The 22,040-nt window shown below is 45.4% G+C and overlaps 1 protein-coding gene across 1 annotated transcript in view; it reads left to right on the plus strand.

The window, feature by feature from the left end:
* The first annotated feature begins 289 nt into the window (after positions 1-289).
* Positions 290-22,040, plus strand: part of FAT3 (FAT atypical cadherin 3) — an 801,278-nt gene continuing 779,527 nt past the window's right edge. Inside the window, 1 exon segment of the mRNA XM_027532628.1 lies at positions 290-395. The gene's annotated coding sequence lies outside the window, so the exon portion shown is untranslated.

Here is a 22,040-nt window from a genome sequence, read left to right on the forward strand (position 1 = left end):
GGCGAGGGAGAGGGGCTTGGCCGCGCGTCGGCGTCGGCGGTGATGGGGAGCGCGGAGCAGCCGGGCGGCAGGCACTAGCGGCGGCGGCGGCGGCGGCGGCTCGGAGCAGACGCGGAGCCGGCGCTCCTCCCGGCAGCTGCGCCGCGAGCTGCGCTGCGGATCGGGGTCTGGCGCCCCCGGCCCCCTCCTCCCGGCTTCGCCCCTCCGCCCGGGAGCCCCCGCGGCGGCGGCGGCGTCCCGAGCGCCTCTGCTAGCGGCTCCAGCCCCGGCGGGCGCGCGGCGGGCACTGCGGCGGCCGCGGCCGGGTGGCCGGCTCGGCCCGGACCGGAGCGCCGGCCGAGGAAGAGCTCGCGGACAGCGCCTGGTGGAGCGGAGCGTCGCCGGCGGAGGCAAGGGTGCGTGGGCATCTTGAACGCGATGCTTTGGCTGCCGGGTGCCTCGGCTGGAGGGCGCCGCCAGACACACAGCTGCAGCTGCCGGATTGGAACGGGGGGCTCGGGGGTCTCGGGGAGGCGAGAGCCGGCGGGGCGCGCGGGGGAAACTTTTCACCTGGTAAAGTTCCTGCCTCGGCAAGGCTCGGAGCAGCCTTGGCTGCCGCCGCGAGGAGGAGGGGAAGGAGGCTCGGTCTGGCGGCGGTAGCCGGGAGGTTGGCATGGAGAGTTGGCCAAGTTTGGGGCTCAGGATTTGGAAAAGGGGGCGGGGGGCGGCTTTCAGAACGATGCACCCGGCCCCCGACTCCCGGCCGCCCGCCCACTGCAGGTGGATCGGAGGGGCCAGGCGGCGAGCCTGCTCGGTGGCCGCTGCCGGTGGGGCGCTGTAGGGACATTCAGAAGCCAAAGGATGCACTTCGGGACCCGAGGCTCAAGTTGGGTCGTCGCCTGGCGAGGCGCCGGCTGTAGTAGAGCCCAGACTCCACTCTGAGCAGGGAGGGGAAAGGGTTACGAGACGATCTGCGGGTCCGCTCCGCGTGTGACTCTGGTGTGCGGGGGTCACGGGCGGGGTGAGGTGTACCGAGCGGCAGAGACTCTGGGACTGGGGCGACAGATTTTTTTGTGGAGTGGCGGGGAGGTGGGACTTTCCTTGCTCTCCTGGGGACAGGCAAACGGAGTGCCTTGGGAGAGCACGGGTTTTGGCGGGCGTGCGTGAAGGTGGCTTGTCTTTGAAAAGAAAGCCGCGCGGGTTTGGGCGTCCTAGCGGGTGCGCTGCGGTCCGCCCTGGATTGCCGAGTGGGATCGAATGCAAGCGTGCGCCAGCTCCACTCTCAAGGCCCCTTCCCGGGCGGTGCCGGGTGGACCCCTGCGCCGGGACCAGTGTGGGTGCGGGGTCCCGGCGGGGGTCTGCGGAGCGCGGGCGCGGCGGCGGAGGTGGCCGGGAGCGTGTTCGCCCGGCGCGCTCGTGCGCCGCCAGTGGGGGTCGCTGAGCTAAAGTGCATCGGGCTCCCAGGCCGGCGCAGGGCGCAGAGCCCGGGTGTTTTTAGCCTCGCTGTGGTCTGCACGCCTCTCTCGCCTACTCGCGTCGCGCGTGCTTTCCGAGACAGTTAAACAGAGACGGCGATGAGGCTTCGCGGAAAGCAACTTTCATTGTTCGCTTTTCCTAGCCCCGCTTTCGTGGGCTGGGGATCGCTGGGGGCAACGACGCGGGGGTGGCGGGAGTGTGGCTGCGGGCTCAGCAAGCCTCGGGGTAGCTTGCAACGAGAGGAGAGGAGCCCCCCACCCCCCTGTCCCCGGTGTGTGTGTATGTGCTGGCGGCATCCTGCGGCTGTAACTCCACGTAATAATAGGGGCAGAGCTGGCAGTGGAAGGGGATCCCTGAAAGGCTGAGGACGGAGGGGGCGAGCCTGCAGGGACGTGGCGTGGGGCTCGGGGAGGCTCCCGGGAGCTAGAGGTGCCGGCGGCCTGGAGAGCGGGCGCTCGGTAGCCTCGGCTCGCCCCCTCTGCCCGCCCAGCCCGCCCCGGCCCCGCGCCCCGCTCCCCGCTCGCCGGTCCCGGCTCGGCCTTGGGGCCGGGTAACCTGCAGCCGCTGCGGCGGGAGGCCGGCGGGGAGCTCGGAGCGCGCCGCCGGATGAAGAGGCTTTTCTTCTCCTCTCCCCGGTCTCCCGCCCCTCCCCGTCCCAAGACCCCGGCGCGTTTGTTTCCCAAGTTGGATCCCACTTCCATTTACAAGTGTCAGACAAACCCGCGCGAGCCTCCTCATTCACCCCCGGCCCGCCAGACGGGCGGTGGGCGAGGGGCGAGCGGTCTGCGCAGCGCCCGGGGCGGTGAGGCTCCCGTGGGGCGCCCGACTCGCCGGGCTCACCTCCGTGGGTCCTGGGTGTTTAAGAGACACGTAAACAAACCACGACCCCCAGACCACTCAGGCCACTTGTGTCCCGCTGCTTCCGTCCTCCTCGCCTCGGACGTATTCCTTTTCTGGCCCCAACGCCTGTCTTTTCAAAGGCAAGTCGGGAAGGGAGGAGGCAGGGGTTGGGGGGCAGGCCGACCGGTTCATCACGGCGGGTTTGCGCCCCCGGCTTTGTTGCTGGGATTCGATTCTCTGACTGCGCCCGGGCTGAGTTACAATACAGGCAGAGGCTGAGAACCGGCCTGAAAGACTGCGGACGACTTTGCCCCGGATCCGGGCGGCAGGGCTAGGTGGTGCACCGAGCAAACCCGCCATCTAGGAACGCAGGACTGAGGTACCCCCTTCTCGGTGTCGATCAAAGTCAGCCCGGATTTCGCTTCCCCTGGCAGGCGCGGAACTTCTCTTAACGTTTATGGAAGGCTTGAATGGCGTTCTGGTTTGTGACGTGGAGATTTGAATCTGAGAAGGAAAGAAAGGGAGGGGATGGAAGAGAGGGAAGGAAAGAGATGGAGAGACTGAGATTCTGCAGAATCCTGGAAACAGCACCAAGCCAGCTGCTCCTTTTTTTTTTTTTTTTTTTGAGTTCTTATTCCTAAATTGGAGCAGCTGAGCAGTGAGAGAATAAAGGACAGCCAAGAAAACCAGGGCACCAAGAGACAAAGGCCCAAAAAAATGCATAGTAACTTTAGCGCTTTGATGTGCATTTTTTCCCTCTTGGATTGGAGTGGGGGAAGGGCATTTCACGTTTTACCAGGAGAAAAGTTGCCTCTCAGAATTAGGGGATGCTGGTCTTCAATCATGGATCCCTGTTGCCTTTTTGGAACTCGGACAGTGAATGGTGCTGGGGCCAGTTTCTGAACACAGTGAACCGCGATGAGAAAGTTCCCAGCACTGCCCAGTTATAATGTCTTCATATTGGAGGCACACGGAGAACTTCACATCAAAGGCAGCTGGTTCGGAGATCAGAAATCGCTCAGCTGCTAGGCTGGCTTCCTGTCTTGGAGTCCCGGGATTTTCACAGCCAGTGTTTGTTGACCAGTGACTGGCTGGGTGTCTCCCCACCCCCCACCACCGCCCTTTTTCAAATTTATTTATTCTGTCTCCTGGCAGAGTCATTTTGAGAATTTTTTTTTTTTGATAGTTAGGACCCAGTCTATCTGTTAACTAGCAATTACAGTTGTGCTGAGCTACTCAAAAATGAAATGAGTAGCAATAAACAGACTGACTGCCCACTGACCTGTAGGCAGACTATATGGTTATTTTGCTTGCTCACAGCTTTTTGTAAACAACAGCTCTTCAGGCTGTTCGCAGAAGAATATTTTTGATGTGTCAGGTTATGTTATCAGCCTTGCTTTCTTCATATGCTGCAGAATGACCTACTCTAATCTGGCTGATGAATTACGTTAAATAGAAAGCAGTAGGCAGTTACCAGAGAGAAGATACTTAGGCATTAGCAGCTGGTCTGAGGCTGCTCCCCATGGCTCTTGTGTTGTTATGCTATCTTAATGGAGGCCAGGAGGACCAGGGTGGCTTTATTTTCCTGTTTGCAGAGTTAAGTGTGGCATTCCTTCTGTGCAGCTGACTGTAGGTTGGCTTTTTCCTTCGAGCACAGAGGGAAAGGGCCACATTGAAGGGTTTGGTTTCTTGCATTGGGGTCACTCCTCGGCCCTTTCCTTCTGCAAGAGCACTCAGCGGGGATCTTCTGATGGGATCAGGTGGGACCATACATTTGGGATTGATTTCCTTTGATTGCTGGGGAAGGGCTATTGATGAACCCTTGTCTTTGCTGATTGTGACAGACACCAGGAAGGAATGATAATTAAACAGAAAGAGCCCTGCCAGACCTAGTGGAGGGTATGTCTGCCCCTCAGCTGCTTCCTGAGGAAAAGACAGCCCCGATTTCCCCAGATGTGCAGGGTCTTAAAGAATTAAAGACAGCCAACCCCAGTGTGAATTGTTTTGCTTATTGATAAAATTTTCTGAAATGCTTTTTCAATCTCTAATTGTTGAGTGTATCTTTATAAGCATCTTTCTCCTACATTTCGAGGGTTGGGTCTCTTTTTATAGTCCGTCCTTTGAGAATGACCACAGTCCCTACTGCCTAATAGACTCAGAAGAAGCATTGTGGCTTGGGTGACTTCCTCTATGATGACCCCAATGGTACACATCTTTCTGTATTTCACTCAATTTGATTCTGCATCCTTCTCAAACTTAGTGATTTTTTTCTGTCGGTTGAAGAGTATCTGCTTCTTTAATGAGCTTTTTTCTTCCCTTGTTTACACTGACCCTTTCCCCCAAATTTCTTTCCAAGAATAACTTTAGGAAAGCTAACCTTTCCTTAAAGAAATTAAAACAAAAAGATTCAGTTTAATGCCACAGATTGAATTTATTGAGAATGTATTTGACACTTGTCTAGTGGCTGTGAGCCAGTTCCTGGTCTGCTAGAATAGGCTATCTGCTACATAACAGTGACAAATGACCATTCTAGTAGTTCTGGATTGGAATGGCACTCCCTGGTTAGTCTTAATATTAGTCAATTCTAGGATTGAGATATTTTTGTATTAAAGTAGAAAGGATGAAAATTTGAGAATGGATTTCCTGCCATGATGATGGTTGGGGAAAATAGAGAACAGATTTCAAAACTTAATGATCACACTTTTCATATAACTAATGTGTTGCTTCCTTTGCTAGATAGATATGTGTGAATGTGGAGGCCTTGGAGGCGATCTGGGGAGGGTTGTGAATTGTCCTTCTTTAGAAAATGCTTTATGAAAGAATATTGCCTTGCCTGAACAGATAAGTCAAGGTCCCTCACGAGACCCTGAAAGAGATCTGTGAGCAGATTTTAGTACTTCATCTTTCTGATCTTCCAGGTTCCAAGATTGTGGATTACAACCTCTATTTAATAAAGTGAAGTGAAATTCACCCAGTCTTCTCTGACTCCTTGCGCATGGACTGTAGTTTTCTAGGCTCCTCTGTCCATGGGATTTCCCAGGCAAGAATACTGGAGTGGGTTGCCATTCTTTTCTCCAGAGGATCTTCCCAACCCAGGAATCAAACTCTGCATTGCAGGTGGATTCTTAACTGTTGGAGCCACCAGGGAAGCCAGTATTTAATAAAGAAGATTCGTTCAATTAATTCTTGCCCTTCTATGTCTTAAATTTATCCCTCAATTTTTATTCTGTTAAATCACATTGAATTTAAAGTTCTTTCAGTTTTTCTCTTTTAAAAAAAACTTTACGTTTTTGATACTTGATCAATTTTTATTCTCTTTCACGTGCTACTTTTTCTCTGAGCTCTAGCTCCATGTCTCTACCTGTCTTCAGAACCTCTCTTTCTTAACTGCAATGTCATCTTCTGAAACTCAACATGTTCTATACTGAAGTGAACATGATGCTCCTCATATCCATTTAGTTCTCAAGTGTTAGAAATTAGTGACAGTACATCATTTATGTTGAAAAGGGGTAGAAGCTAACATCGACAACCTTCCCTGGTGGCTTAGAATCTGCCTGTCGATGCATGAGATGTGGGTTCGATCCCTGTGTTGGAAGGATCCCCCACCCCTGGCTCCGAGAAGGGAATGGCAACCCACTCCATTATTTTTGCCTGGAAAATTCCATGGACAGAGGAGCCTGGTGGGCTGCAGTCCATGGATTCACAAATCGTAGATATGATGTAGGGACTGAGCATACATGCATTAAGGTTGAGAAAGTAGGAGGTGAAGTTACGGAGAACTTAGAATGTCAGGCTGAATATAAAAATGGAGTCACTGGGAGGGTTGGGTTGAGACAGGATAAAACTGCTTTATTCTGATTAATTCTGGAGTAGAACTCACTGTGGAAATGTGGGAAGAAAAATAATGCAGAGAAACCAGTTAGGAGTTTCTAGTCTAGTCGGAAAGTCAGTGATGGTGAAGGAAATAGAAAAAAGAATTGCAATTCTTTATTTTTTTAAGGAATTTATTTCACTGAATTCTTTTCAGTAGTATTTACTGACCCTACGTCCCTTTGAAGGCATCACACAGGATTCAGATATACCCTTTGTCAAAGTAAAATATATCCTTTGCTTCTTTGTATTGTTGGGAAAATGGGAGATACCCCTGTGTGCAAACCAGAAATCAACACCAGGACATATTACTTGACAAAATAGTGTCGCTGAACAGGGTCCTGGAGGAAGAGAGATTAATATGAGCTGGAGCAAAGTTTTAGGAGGAGTATTGTTGCTGTTTAGTCACTCTGTAGTGTCTGACTCCTTGCGACCCCATGGATGCCAGTCTTCCCTCTCCTTCACCATCTCCCAGAACTTGCTCAAACTCATGTCCATTGAGTGGGTGATGCCATCCAACCATCTCGTCCTAGGTTGAGGAGAAGGTCTCCTCTGCCTTCAATCTTTCCCAGCATCAGGGTCTTTCCTGATGAGTCAGCTCTTAGCATCAAGTGGCCAAAGTATTGGAGCTTCAGCTTCAGCATCAGTCCTTCCAATGAATATTCAAAATTGATTTCCTTTAGGATTAACTGATTTGAGGACTATAAAGTGAATCAGTTCAGTTCAGTTCAGTCGCTCAGTCGTGTCCGACTCTTTGTGACCCCATGAATCGTAGCATGCCAGGCCTCCCTGTCCATCACCATCTCCCAGAGTTCACTCAAACTCACATCCATCCAGTCGGTGATGCCATCCAGCCATCTCATCCTCTGTCATCCCCTTCTCCTCCTACCCCCAATCCCTCCCAGCATCAGAGTCTTTTCCAATGAGTCAGCTCTTCCCATGAGGTGGCCAAAGAACTGGAGTTTCAGCGTTAGCATCATTCCTTCCAAAGAACACCCAGGACTGATCTCCTTCAGAATGGACTGGTTGGATGTCCTTGCAGTCCAAGGGACTCTCGAGTCTTCTCCAACACCGTAGTTCAAAAGCATCAATTCTTCAGTGCTCAGCTTTCTTCACATAAAGTGAATATAATCCAATTTAATAATTCTTAGTAAAACTCTAATGTAGTCAAGACAGTACAGAATTAATCAAGTCTTTGATTTCCTTAGGACAGTGCTCCTTTTGGGAAGAACATACTCATGGATCAGGCCAAATAGACTGTTGGAATGTTTTTCAGTATTTTGGTAAGACACCTGAATTATTCAGGCCCTTTTCTCCATTATCCTTTTGTGGTATCCCCACCCCCAGCTTCAGAGAAGAGCTGCAGGTGTTTGAAGCATGTCTGGGAGCCTGTACACCAGTGCCCACGTGGGCCCCTGCTTCCAGCCCTACCTGCACACACTGGCTTCCTTGTGTTTCTGTCACCAATTCTGGGGTTTTTAAAGTTTTTTCCCTGTTGATAGTGTTTTAAAAGTATGGGTGCAAATAAAGGACAAAAGGACTGCCCTTTAGGGGGTCCTTTAAAGAATCATTCATTTTTGCTGTTTGCATCAAACTGACTGGGTCCTCTATCACAGTCTGTTGCTGTTCAACAGTTAACTGGGAGACTTCTCATACCACCCAAAGCTACCCCGAGGGATCCTAAAGTGAGAGTCTTTGACCTCGATTGCACTTTTGGAATCCCCCAGGGGCTTTTAAAACAAATGACTCACAAGTTGCATCTCGACCATTTTTTTAATTAACAGTTAATTGTATTTTATTTTTTATTTTTAATTGGAGGATAATTGCTTTATAATGTGTTGGTTTCTGCCATACATCAATGTGAATCAGCCACGTGTCCCCTCGCTCTTGGACCTCCCTCCCACCCCTGCTCCATCCCACCCCTCTGTTGAAACGTGTGTTACCACAGTAAAACAGACAGCCTGTGGGAATTTGCTGTGTGTCGCAGAGACCTCAGCCTGGAGCTCAGCCTTGGCCACCCAGTGGCATCCAAACCATTCAAACCGGACTCTCTGGGGGTAGGACCCAGGCACCAGTATTTTTAAAGCCTCCCGGTGGATTTTGCTGGTAGCCAAGGTCGAGGACCACTGCTATAAAGGCTGTGCCTCCTATTTGGAGTTAAGAGTTCACTCTTTCAGGAAGCTCCCAGGCCCCGGGGAGTTTGAATGAAAATCATAAACACATGGTCTGCCTTCTCCTGCTGTGAATGTAACCCCTGGGACTCTGCACAAAGTTGAAGTTAAGCGGGACTCACGCTGGAGGAGGTGGCTGGGAAGGTTCATGGCTTCTTCCTCCAGTGTTCTTTTGGTTCTCTGCTTTGCTGGCGTTTAACGTTTTCTGTTGCCTAATGTGGCTTTGTCCTCAGTTTGACTCTAGTTGGCCAAGATGCCGTCTCCAGCTACTAGTCATGATATGGTCCAGGAACTGGTAAATGATATTTGCAAAGTTTGAAACATCTTCAGGAACAGAAATTCTTCCCGTTTTTATATTGGACTCGTCATATCTGGAGTCTTTATGTAAGTCTGAATTTGAAAAACGACTGAAATGCAGTCCATTGATACATGCTCAGTTTTCTTTTTATTTGTGAGGAGTATAAGAAATACACTGCACAAAAAAAAAAAAAATGAATCATGCCTTCAAGAAGCTTACAGTTGTTAGAGCTCAAAATGTGTACACTTAAGGAAAAACAATCACAGCACTGTTTAATATTGGGGGTCGGAGGCATGCATGCTTCTGGCATGTGTGGGGAAGATACTTAATTCCCATGTATCTTGTAATTGACATCTTCTTATTTCCATTTTCCTCTGCCCCTTAGTCATCTCACAGTTACCTCTAGCATAGAGAACATTGAGGTGTTCGGTCCTTTAGAAATTCAGCATTCAGGTCTGTTGCTGGCTTTTTAATGTTCAAAAAAAAAAAAAAAAATTAAAATAAATGGTAAGCCTTGTAATGCTAGCTTTCAGAAGATGGGTGAAAAGGCCAGAACTTTTACCTTGGAGGTTCAGCATGAGTTGCTGATATTTTTACTTTGCAAAGCAGTTGCAAATACTGTTTCAGTTACTCTTTATTTCTTTTCTTTTTCAAGATGTCAGAGATAAGCCCAGCTGTTGAGTGATGCACAGATAGGAAAGGTTAACTAGAAGTTTAAATGTAACTTTAGGACTTCGACTAAATTAAATTCCCAACAATCTGATAAAAATTATAGCCTTTACAGTAGAAAGGTTAAAAAGTGAGCGCACTGGAGCAGCTATTACATTTCACATTTTGAAATAAACTCAAAATTATTAGTGCTACTAAATATCGTTGAACAGTACTTAACACGGGTAAACATCTGAAAGCACGCCCCATAATACAGATTACATCTAGTGACAAATGCGCTTAATGACAGTATAAATATCACTTTTTTCTATCAGATAAACAGTGAGTGTGTACATTTTCTTCAAAAGCAGGAGGAGGCTGTATCTCGGGAGAAGAGGTAGCTCGGCCTTTTTTGATACCTAGAGCATCTATTACAAATGACGTTTTGTTGATGTTTCCAGAATCTGAGCGTCTGATTAATATTTTGCTGCATCTGAAGTCTGTTTTAAAGACTGTGGCTTGAAATTCTCTTGCTCTACGTGGTGGCTAAATGATGGCCGTTAGCGCCACGATTGGTTGAGAAGGGCCTTGTGGGATGTGTGTGGCGTGGTCCCACACCAGGCTGGAGCATGTGGCTACAGTTTCATCAGATTGGCCTGGCCGTAGAGAGCCTCTCCATAAAGAAATGTACACAGGAAAGTGGGCCAAATGCAGACGACTTTAACGTTGCTGGAGTTAGGGAGAAAAACGTGAATCTTTCCCACATTTCAAAAAAGAAAGTTTCATACTAATCATTTCAATCACATGAGCCAAAAGTCAGAAGTGTGTCGTAATATCCCTTGAGAACTTGGTACCTATCTGATAGGACTGTAAAGGCGTTTCAGGATGTCAATTAAATGGAAAGATATGCCTGGAATTGAATATAATTAAGAAATGTTGAAGTCTGGTGTCTACATATTCAGACACTGTATTCAATGGTTCAATTAGTGAAGCAAGGCTTGGATTTATTGACAAAAGGTCTCTTTCTCATGGCATGCTTCACTCATTAAAAGCTCATAATGTCTTGGATCTTTTTAGCTGTTGGAACTTGACCATTTGCCATTTTGTGCTTCTAGACTTTATTATTTTTTTTTTAACTTTGCAACTGATTCAGACGATGTTGCTTCTCCCAGTGGATGCATATTCCTGAGGACTGAACCCGTGATATTTCCTAGCATTATGAAGTGTCACCAGTCCATCACACAGGGCTTCATACTGAAAAACAAGGATGGGAAAGTGAAATTATTACAGTGGAATGTGCGCTCTAGCAGTTTGAAAGTAATTTGTGAATTTGTTGAGATGAATTTCTTCCCCATACTGTCAGCTCTGTATTATATTTATCTAATAGTGAAATTCACACTTCTCTGTATCCTTCTCAGTTTTATGGTTGGTCAGTTGGTAGGACAATCCTTTCTACTCCAGATTGTGGCTGGAGTTTCCCCAGACATGTAGGAGAATGGGACTTTTTTTTTTTTCTTTTTTCATATCCTTGCTGTGTGATCTATTTCTTTTTCAGCTGCATTTGATGATTCTAAATGCTTGAAAATACTGCAAATAATAAATAATTTGGGAATGTTGACACTGAGTGAGGAAGAGGGCGAAACACAGTTCACCTGATCCTTGAGGATTTGTTGCTACCTGTTTACAGTTCAGATTTTAGCTGCCTCCTGTACTGGTATGAATGTGAACAGCTAGTTTGACATGATTTCTTAATTCCTTGTCTTCATGGGTTATGTTCTCTAACTAGGAGCAGTTTAGCATACTCTAGCATTCCATCTTTCCTGTAGACATAGCAGATCACGCACAGTCTGGGAAAACTAAGTACACATTCCATTGTTAGCCTTTCTGATGGCCTGTGCCGAGTTCTTCAGATTCACGTCATTGTTGGCAAACGTGCATTGATGCGCTCTTATTACCTTGGACTGATTTTACATGGAGCATATTAAACAAATGTGGTGCCTGATCCTTCGAAAGTTAGCTTTTTCAATTGACTCTTATTTCTCTAGATAGGCCCAGAAAAGAGCAAAATGCATGTGCTACCCAAGTCAGAAAGATGGCACCAACATCTTTTATTGAGATGAAGTGATGTCACCTACTTGGAAATGCCCGCATTAGCAAGGGGACAGAATGCCTTCCATTTATATTTAGAAGACAGTGACTACAGTGAGGAAATTATGCAATCTAGGCGATTGATTAGGAAATGTAAGACAAAAACATACTACCTTGCCAAATCAATTTCCTAGATCTCCTTGAATTATCCAATAATTAGATAATCTTTTACTTTGGAAGTGCAAATTTTATATGTGTAATTATTTGTCTTAATCACTGCATTCCCAAGTTGTATTCAGTGGTAACACACAGCCTGTTCAATTTATACTCTATTTCTGTTAACTAGATAGGATTAATATCATACTTCCTCTCAAAAGAGAGAGAGGGAGATACAGGTATTTTATAAGATTTGCCACTGTCATAGAGCTCATCAGTGGTTATTATAATAATCAAAGTGAATAAACTTAGATTGCTCTTATACAATAGATATGTTTTAAGTGGAAGTGTAAAACCCATTTTTTAAAGCAAATCACATTTTAACTGCATTCAATTAGGGAAAACTCTCCACTATTTGAGCAGATCCTGTGTCACATTCTTTTATAAAGTAAAGAATATTTTGTTTCTCCTTAATTTATGTATGTTTCAACTTTAAATGTTTGTATATCAGAGTTCTCAGAGGCAAGAGCATATACCTATGGGAAATATATTTGCTTTTAAACATGTGATGAACTGAAAGTTTGACCTTCTCCCTCTGCACTGCTTTGAAGAGAGGCATCACAGGGGAAGCTAAATAGGGAAGACACGCCAGGATTTAGAGAGGGTGGGGACATCCATGTCAATCGTGGAGGTTGAGGAAATGTTAGAAAGCTTGAGGATTTCTGTGCCATAGAGCCAGGCCAGTGCAACCCAGAGTTACACCTCTGATGATATCTGCTCCTTTGTGACATTGGCTGAAACAAACAAAAAAAATCACAACCTAAAATTTGAGAGTTATGTTTTATTCGGTGGACAAAACTGAGGACTTAAACCTGGGATCCAGCATCTCAGGTAACTCTGAGAGACTGTTCTGAAAGGTGAAGGAGGAAGTCAGGATATACAGGGGTGTTTGTAACAGAGCCCAAGTAGTCAGAATGTCAAAATATGACTATTAATAAAACAGAACCAGATATCTCAAGGAATTTAGAGCTTTTCTCTGTGTGGGAAGATGCAAGAGTCTGGGCTCACTGAAATCACACCTTTGATGTGGACCTCGGCTCTCTGGGGCAGGTATCCTGTGCCTTTTCATCCTCAGTCTTCCCAGGGCATGCACGCTGGGCTGAGGGGTGCAGCGTCTGACAGCTTGATGACTGGCATCCTCTTCCCAGCCTCAGCTCTCACCTTCGGGGGCAGCTGTGGCGTCTGACGGCTGCAGCGTCCATCCCAGCACAGTAAGGATGCGAGTGGGACCAGCCCCCTCCCCAGCCTTTGGGGCATCCGGAGAAGGGTCCCTTGGCTCAGGGCTCCTCAGCTGCCATGGTCCCTTCTCCTGGCTTTTGTTCTCTGTGCTTGTTGGTGTCTTTGTCCCTGCCCAGCTCCTGCAGCCACTGTTTAGAGCCCTGTGCCATCCTGAACGTCTTGTTTCAACCTAACCTGCTGTACTGCTTTTTAATATTTCTATACGCAGTTGCCCGCTACAGTTGGCGTTACTATCATGACAACTACTGCAACTAATACTGCCTTGCAATGAACTTACCTGTGTTGGTGTCTCTTGTCTCCTGCAGACCTGCATTCCACGGGCTCAGTGACATAACATGAATCTTTGAACCACCACTCCTATCACTGCTGTAGCTTATCAGTGCTTACTATTTTAAACTATATGACCATATCTGTTGATGTTCCAGCTTGAATAATGTATCATTGACTTTCACAGTGGAACATCTAAGACCAAACCTTGAAAATCATCCCCTGAGTGTTAAGACTTCCTTATGATTCTTGTAGGATTTACAGTCGGCCCTCCATATCCATGGGTGTTGTATCTGTGGATTCTACCAACCACAGAGAGAAAATATTTTTTTAAAATTCCAAATGATTTCAAAAAGCAAACTTTGAATTTGCTACACTGCGTGTGTGCTAAGTCGCTTCAGTCATGTTCGATTCTTTGCAACCTTATGGACTGTAGCCCACCAGGGTCCACTGTCTGTGGGATATTCCAGGGAAGAATACTGGAGTGGGTTGCCATGCCCTTCTCCAGGGGACCTTCCCAACCCAGGGATCAAACCCATGTTTCCTGTGGCTCCTGCATTGCAAGTGGATTATTTACCACTGAACCACCTGGGAAGCCCATGCCACACTGCTAAGTCACTTCAGTCGTGTCCGACTCTGTGTGACCCCATAGATGGCAGCCCATGAGGCTGCCCCGTCCATGAGATTCTCCAGGCAAGAACACTGGAGTGGGTTGCCATTTCCTTCTCCAGTGCATGAAAGTGAAAAGTGAAAGTGAAGTCTCTCAGTCTTGCCGACTCTTAGCGACCCTATGGACTGCAGCCCACCAGGCTCCTCTGTCCATGGGATTTTCCAGGCAAGAGTACTGGAGTGGGGTGCCATTGCCTTGTCCGATGCCACACTGGCAACTGTTTATTATGCATTGCATTTACATCACATTTATAATTGTTTACATAGCTTTTGGGGCTTCCCAGGTGGGTGCTAGTGGTAAAGAACCCACCTGCCAATGCAGGAGAGTTAAGAGACCCAAGTTCGATCCCTGACTTGGGAAGATCCCCTGGAGGAGGGCATGCAACCCACTCCAGCATTCTTGCCTGGAGAATCCCACCAACAGAGGAGCCTGGTGGGCTACAGTCCATAGGGTTGTAAAGAGTCAGACATGACTGAAGATGCTTAACACAACACAACCTAGCTTTTACATTGTATTAGGTATTATAAGTCAGAGAAGGCAATGGCACCCCACTCCAGTACCCTTGCCTGGAAAATCCCATGGACAGAGGAGCCTGGTGGGCTGCAGTCCATGGGGTCGCTAAGAGTTGGACACAACTGAGTGACTTCACTTTCACTTTTCACTTTCATCCATTGGAGAAGGAAATGGCAACCCACTCCAGTGTTCTTGCCTGGAGAATCCCAGGGACGGCGGAGCCTGGTAGGCTGCCATCTATGGGGTCGCACATAGTCAGACATGACTGAAGTGACTTAGTAGCAGCAGCTGGTATTATAAGTAATGTAGAGATGATTTAAAGTATTTGGGAGGATGGTATGTAGGTTACACGCAATCACTATGCTATATTATATAAGGCATTTGAGCACCTACGGATTTTGGTGCGCAGGGAAGCCTTGGAGCCAACCCCCTGTGGTTTCTGAGGGAAGGCTGTAGTAGACTTGAGGTCCTTATTGTCTAGTTGAAGAAAAAACCCTCCAGGCATGTATACCCAAGTTCTTGATTGGCTTATCAATCTGTGACTCTTTCCAATAAGTTCTCAGCGAGTGTAATAAAGACACTGAAAAGGCATGTATATCCAAATGTTTGTCACTTTTTAGGAGCATCACTTTGTTTTCCAGGAGGTTCTGATAGGCAGTTACTTAGCCTAATGGTACATACACGTGAATATTGATGTACACAGTCCAAGGTCAAATTTATGGGGAGGTGGAGACTTCTTAGTGCTGAGTCTTCTAAGGACAGCATAGACTACATATGTGAGAAGGTTTTTATTGCAAGAACATTTGGAGACTTTTACGTTTATATTTAAAATGAAATTATTTGTAAATGTTTTTGCTGTAACTCTTGTTATACTCAATTATAATCAATGCACCATTCCAGTGAGTACCGAGATACAGAGCTTCCCCAAGGATATCGCTCACCCCGTTCTGACCATCCTGGGTAAGAGAATCCTACTTTAAGGGCTGAATTTACAGTGTCCGAGACATAATAAAGCTTGTGCGTGTATACATGAATGCACAAGGTTACCTGGCAGTTAGAATAGATTAAAAGCAAGTCTTGTAAAATTCCAAGTATTTTTTCTTTTTTAAACTACATTGCACTATAAAGCATTCTTTGAGGAGCTGGCCGATAAAATCAACATGTGACCAGATGTGCATCTCAGGAATGTCATATTACAAAACATGTTCACTAACTATATCTTGAATCAATGGAAAAAAGGCTGTGTCTGTCTTTTAGACACTCCATCATTCTGTGAGCTTAACAAACAAAATCTCATTAACACCGAATGCATGGGAGCATGAGAAATGTGTAATGCTTTTAATTTCTTATTAAGTGATTTGTGTTTATTGAAAATTGGCTTGAAGGTACACTGAACATAATTCATAATATTGGATTTAGGTGAGTCTAGATATCTGAGTCTTTTCTGTACTTAGAATGTGCTTACAAGTGCACTATTGTTATAGGGGGTGGAAAGAGTGATAGCTTATTCCTGGAAGGATTTGCTGAAATGAGAAGATGAGTCAGACTTGGGGCATCTTTTTCTGATGCTCCTGTGCCTTTTAGGTCTGTGTGAATTGTGCAAGGCCCTTATTCGTGCAGGCACACTCCGTACATGTCTACAAGCAGATGAGAGGCAGCGAGGGCACTTGGGGGCTGGTAGAGGCAAATGTGAATCCCGTTTTTTCGCTGGTAACTCACGAGACCTGCTGGGTAGCAGCAGGCACTAGCAGACATTTAATTGTGTGCTAGGTAAGGCTGGCACAGCTCCAGCATCACGGTGGAGTCAGAATTACCCTAATCAGCTGGGATATACTGCATATATTGATTAGAGTTGGATTTTGTTATGCAAAAAAAAAAAAATCTTTATAAATAGTGGGAAAGTAATTGAGAGTAATTAAAAGGCAGAGAGTTTAACTCACAGTTCTTTAGATGAACAGGCATTTTGATCCTTTGCTTCCATGCAGATTTCCGGGCAGGCTGGAGCAGTTTGTGAGGGCCACGTCTGAATGGTGGGATGACTGTCCCGCTGCCCCGGAAAGAGACTGAATGGGCAGGCTGTGTAGTTAAGGCACGGGGGACCAAGTTCCAGCAGCTTCTTCTCGGTGGCTCTTTGCTGTGGGAAGCCTTCTTCTTTATTTGGGTCTGGGGCCTTTTCTTTTTCTTGGCCTCACTAATAGCTTTTGGTTATTATTAATATCCCTGATGAGAACTGAATTGAGATCCCAGTGTCCTAGTGAACACTGATGGGAACATTAACCACACTGGAATTACCTAGAATTTCAGCGTGTTTTGTCATTGCTTCCCTCTTTCCTTAAACTGAGAAGGCTTTGTAGCCATTTGGTATCATGGAAGCTACTTCGTCTCTGGAGTGATGACCTGAATAGTTATATGCCTGGAGAATTCCATGGACAGAGGAGCCTGGCAAGCTACAGCCCATAGCTTCGCACAGAGTCTAATATGACTGAAGAGACTTGGCATGCACACACACACATCCTTTCTTGCTTCCTAGTCCTTTCATTCATATGCAATGTCTGCCACAAAATGTATGCACAAAATACCTGCCGGCTGGATGGGTGAATGGTAGCTGCTGTATACGTTTGGGATGCTGGCATGATGTAGCATCTTTGTGAGAAATTGTAGATCATGTATTGTGGAGTTCCAAGATCATTATATCAGAGATCATGAACAACAAGGAGGCAAGGGGAATGGGGTATGAAAGAAGAAAGGGCTACGATTTATTGAGCATTTACTATTTCCGGCTCTTTGAGACAAGGGGAATGGGGTATGAAAGAAGAAAGGGCTACGATTTATTGAGCATTTACTATTTTCGGCTCTTTGCATGTGTACTTTCCTTCCATCATCCGTCATGTTCTTGGAGGTGGTTGTTACCATCATCTCACAGGTGACAAATACGTGACCAGGAATTGAACCAAGGCGACAGACCTTAACTGGCAGGGTCAGGATTTGAACCAACAGCCCTAGCTGATAATCAGGGTTCTCAAATGAAGCTGTACAAGTCCCCTTACCAGCAGAGGAGGATGTCGGAGCTTGGTGGTGGAGCCCAGAGATAGGCCATGAGCACCAGGCAGATTTCTTTCAAGGCTGAGTGTTTTTCTACAAACATTTATGGGAATTTTACAGTCTCTTCCATACTGTGTTTGGTTAAATGTGAAATCATATTTTAAATTACTTGGTTATCAAAGTACCAGTACTTAATTTTTCTGTCCCAAATCTTTACTTACAATGAACCCACCTAAAGTTGCTCCTCCTGTGTCCTCTGGGACTCCTATGGGCGTTCCATGAAGAGAGAATCAGAGCTGGCAGTTTGGTTGGAAGAGCGATTGAGGAACCTATCTTGAAATTTTGTTCCATTAAAGTGTGGTTTTTTACTTAGACTGCATGTGTATTTGCAGTGACCTGGGGCTGTTAGTGAGGAGAAGGGTGCTAAAACTTCCCGTGACTTTGTCTTGTTTATCCAGGAGCTTTAAGCTTCCTGATGTAACTGCTGTGGATCCAAGTTTGAGAAGCAGGCACAGAACCCTACTTCCCTGCATTATTTGAGTGATAATTATGATGCTCCAAACAATTGCTGTGCCTGTGATTAATTGGTTAGTTATAAATGGCATTTTATCCTAGTTTTACTGTATGGATGATAAAACTTATAGGAGACACTTGAGAAAAGGAGAATCTGGATTAACAATCCTTGAAAAACAGAATACTCCTAAAGTTCCACTGGTCAGCAGGCACTGAATTCATGGAAGATTCTTAGAAAGTAATTCTTGACAATATTAATAATAACTTGCATTTTTTAGAACTTTACTATTTATAATTCATCATTCGTTTTTGCATTTGCTTGCAACAGCTAACATTGATAAGAGATTTATATATAGTATCTCATTTGCCTACCAGCAACTCCTTGAGGCAGGTATCATTATTTTCTCTACAGATGAAGAAATCGGGGCACAGAGTTGACAAGTGACTTGCCCAGGATGACACACTTTGGCAGGTGTCAGGGTCAGGATTCAAATTCAGCTTTATCTAACTGTGTAATCTGTGCTCTTTATCCCTCCACTGGGCTACCAGCTGTTTCTTTCCTTGGTGGAGTTCTGAGTCGCTGGCCTGTCCTCGGCCTCGGTCATTGTTTATAGTGACCCTTAGTGATCCTGGGCTTCCCTGGTGACTCAGATGGTAAAGAATCTGCCTGCAATGTGAGGGACCTGGGTTTGATCCCTGGCTCTAGAAGACCCTCTGAAGAAGGGAATGGCATCCCATTCCAGTATTCTTGCTTGGAGAATCCCCACAGACAGAGGAGCCTGACGGGCTACAGTCCATGGGGTCACAGAGAGTCGGACAGGACTGAACCACTAACACACAGAGATCTGTGGAAACATCCAGATGTCTCCAGGCTACAGTATCCTTGAAAACATCTGCCGGTGCATGCAAATCTGGTTTGAGTTTCTAAAACTTGAGAATGCAACTCAGGACAGAGGAAGCAAATTGAGTCTGGGTCTGGGTGAACTCCGGGAGTTGGTGATGGACAGGGAGGCCTGGCGTGCTGCGATTCATGGGGTCGCAAAGAGTCAGACACGACTGAGTGACTGAACTGAACTGAACTGAACTGAGAGGGTCATAGGAAGAGCTGAGATGTTCCTTCTTGAAAATTAGTTTTCCCTTCCAGGATAATAGGGCAACACAAGCGGAAACAGAAAGGTTAACCAGTACCTGTAAATGTGGGTTGTTGCAACCTTGCTGGAACTAACCAGAATTTCTGTGCTGATCTGAGTTGATCTGACTCCTGGGAGTTGGGTGATTAGACTCCCGGTGACCGTCATACAGTTGTCCATGGCTGTTGCTTACCCAGGACGGTTTGCATCAAGAAGCTGGAAATCTGCTATTTTCTAATTTTGATTTCTCAGCTGAATGTAAATAAAAAGATGGAAGATAAAAATGCAGAAAATTGCATTAGCTTGATTAGGGGCTTTATTTGCATAAAAGAGTCTCTGAATTACAATTACCCTCTGGCTTTGGACCCCAGCTCTTCTCGCTTTTTTATTATCCGGTCCAAGGTCGTTACTAAAAGGCTTCCCGTTTCATGGACAAAGACTTACTGAAATATTAATTTCATTGCCCAAAGTAGATTCATATGGTCTGTTGAATAACTCGAGGTTCTGTCAAAATCACAAAGTGGAAGAGTTATTCTTATGCCTTTGGAAAGGTGGTTCAGAAATTTAACAGGCAGCTAAAACTCCACTCATTTTGCCTGTGTTGTTGACAGAAACGGGTAAAACTCTTTATGTTCTTTGGTAATTATAGCAGTGAAACAACTGTCTCTGGGTAAGTTGCATCTTTAAGGCATCACGCAGGAAATGTTTTTGTTTATTTTCCTTTAATTGCACTGTGACTGGATTTAGATTTGCTGCTTAAGACTCTAAGAGGGAAATGAACTTGTGACATTTGAAGTTTGGAAGTATTTTTTTTAAAGTATAGGTAGAGCTTCAATATTCATTATTTTAATGCATGCCTTTTCAGTTTGTATCTGTTTTAACACAAAAACTTGACTTCAGTACTGTTTTTTTTTTCCATTGTTCTTTTGCAGCTTTGACTGTATATGTAATTTAATCCAATGTATTTAAAAGAAGTTGCATTCTTCAGTGGTAAAGAGCCCTTCAGTCTCCCTTAGTGGTAGCTAATGATAATAATACTTGCAAGCACAATTCTTTAAAGCAAACTAAGGCAAAACAAAAACAAACCCCAAACTGCAATTGAAGGTTTTTGCATCATTACAGGCAATAGCCTAAGGCTGTAACAGATAAGCTTGGTGAGAGTTTGGCTTGTTTTATTGACTTGTTGTTTTGTCTGTTGTGAGCAGACAGGCATTATTCTTGGCCCAAGTAATACACATCGGTTGACAGAAGCCAGCAACTTACCTGGTCTCACTTTGGAAATATGCTTGGAAGCTACTATTTTATTGTTCTTTTCAGCTGGTTTTGCTCACAGAGTGACTCAGTAGCTCTTTCCATAGCTGTTTTCCAGCCTGTTTTATAATCCATACTTGTTCCCTCGCTGCCCCCCCAGCCCATCCTTGCACTGCTGGAATCATTTCTGTTTTACTTTAAAAACCAGTGTGCTAAATGTCACAACAAAATAAAGCATGGATTAGAAACAGCCTTGCAGTTGCAGACTTAATGCCTTTGTGACATCTCATTGCTATGTAAATGAGATTCAAGGAGGTCATCTCTTTAGCAGTCACTCTAGCCCTGGTATCTACTTGATATTCCTTGGCCAAACTTACTAAGCATTCATTACTGAACTGGCCTAGGTGTTTAACTGTTTGTTGACTCTGAACCTGCTAGTCGAGGCTGCTGAGTTCAACAGCTCCTTCTTTCCTGGATGTTTTCATTTTAAGGACCTCTTTGCATCTCCACGCTGCTTCTCAGACTGTGGGTACCTCAGGAAACCCATACTTCTGTTCGCAAGATACACTTGTTTTTATGCCAAGACAGTATTGGGAAAGCTCATTTGTGGTGTTTCCTTTGCTGTCTCAGGTATTTTTATCTTTGCTAACTGCTATATATTTAGGTAGATGTTTTATTCACTTGCATCTGTCACAAATTCTTGCATATACTCTGTAGAAAAATGTGTCTGGGCCGGTAACTGTTCACATAATACTTCCTTTAAAATTAATTGTTCACAATTCAAACTTGATTTCATCTGATTTTGCAGATGTGTTAATAGTAAGTACACTTGTTACTGAAGGCAGTGGAATCTGATTTTAATTCTGTAAGAAACTTTAATGAGTACAGATTATTGCTGGTATTACATTTGCTTGGTTAAAGGGAGTCTTTAATTCACTACTGTGATTTGTTTTTTTAAATATGATTATAAAAGTATGATCAATTTGTCTCATAATTCCAGTTTTGAAGGAGCCTTTTGCAGTTTGAGCAACTGGCTATATTTTAAATGGCTGATTCATTAAGTCATTATTCTCTCAGTGGTTATTTCAATATAGTGGGTTTTCTTTACACACAGGCAGATGCTGAGCTGTGTAAACACTGAGTTCTGAGATTTTGGCTAGAATAACTGCTAACTCAAAGAAAGCACACCTTACACTCTGTGTTTGAAGGCCTAGGCATCTGGAGAAGAGCATTCATTTGGCACCTCGCTCCCCTCCACATTAAGAATTGAAATGTTGACACTGATGAGAGGGGTGATTTGAGCAGCTCTGTGTTCGCATGAGGATTCCAGAATGAGGATTTGACCCCTTTCATGGATTAACAGATGTCTTTGGATTAAGGTACTGAATCAACTACAATAATTTTTTAAAAGCTATTTTGGCCTTTTATAAACCAGTACCTTTCAAACTGTCATATCTGACTGCCTACTGGCGTGAAGGACTGCTCAGACGTCTGATAATGACAGGTTATCTGGAATTCTGCTGAGAGTGGCATTACACCTTCATGATTTTGATCAAGGGCAGTAGGAAGTACTAGTAGTTAAAATAGTGGAACAGTATTTCAAGGGCTGGTTCAATGCAGAATTAGAGTGAAAGCTTAGAACCACCCTTCTCTGTGCTTTTCCACCTCCTCTCCTGTTCTTTACTGGATCCTAAACATTCATGGTGACCCTGTTACACTCTGCATCTTACTGGGTGCTGGGAGAGTTGAGGATGTAAATACAACACTGTTCTTGGCCTCTGGAAAGCTAAGATATGGGGATGAGATAAGGCCTACCAGTAACCATCAAG

This window comes from Bos indicus x Bos taurus, chromosome 29 (assembly GCF_003369695.1).
Source record: "Bos indicus x Bos taurus breed Angus x Brahman F1 hybrid chromosome 29, Bos_hybrid_MaternalHap_v2.0, whole genome shotgun sequence".
Taxonomy (NCBI): Eukaryota; Metazoa; Chordata; class Mammalia; order Artiodactyla; family Bovidae; genus Bos; species Bos indicus x Bos taurus.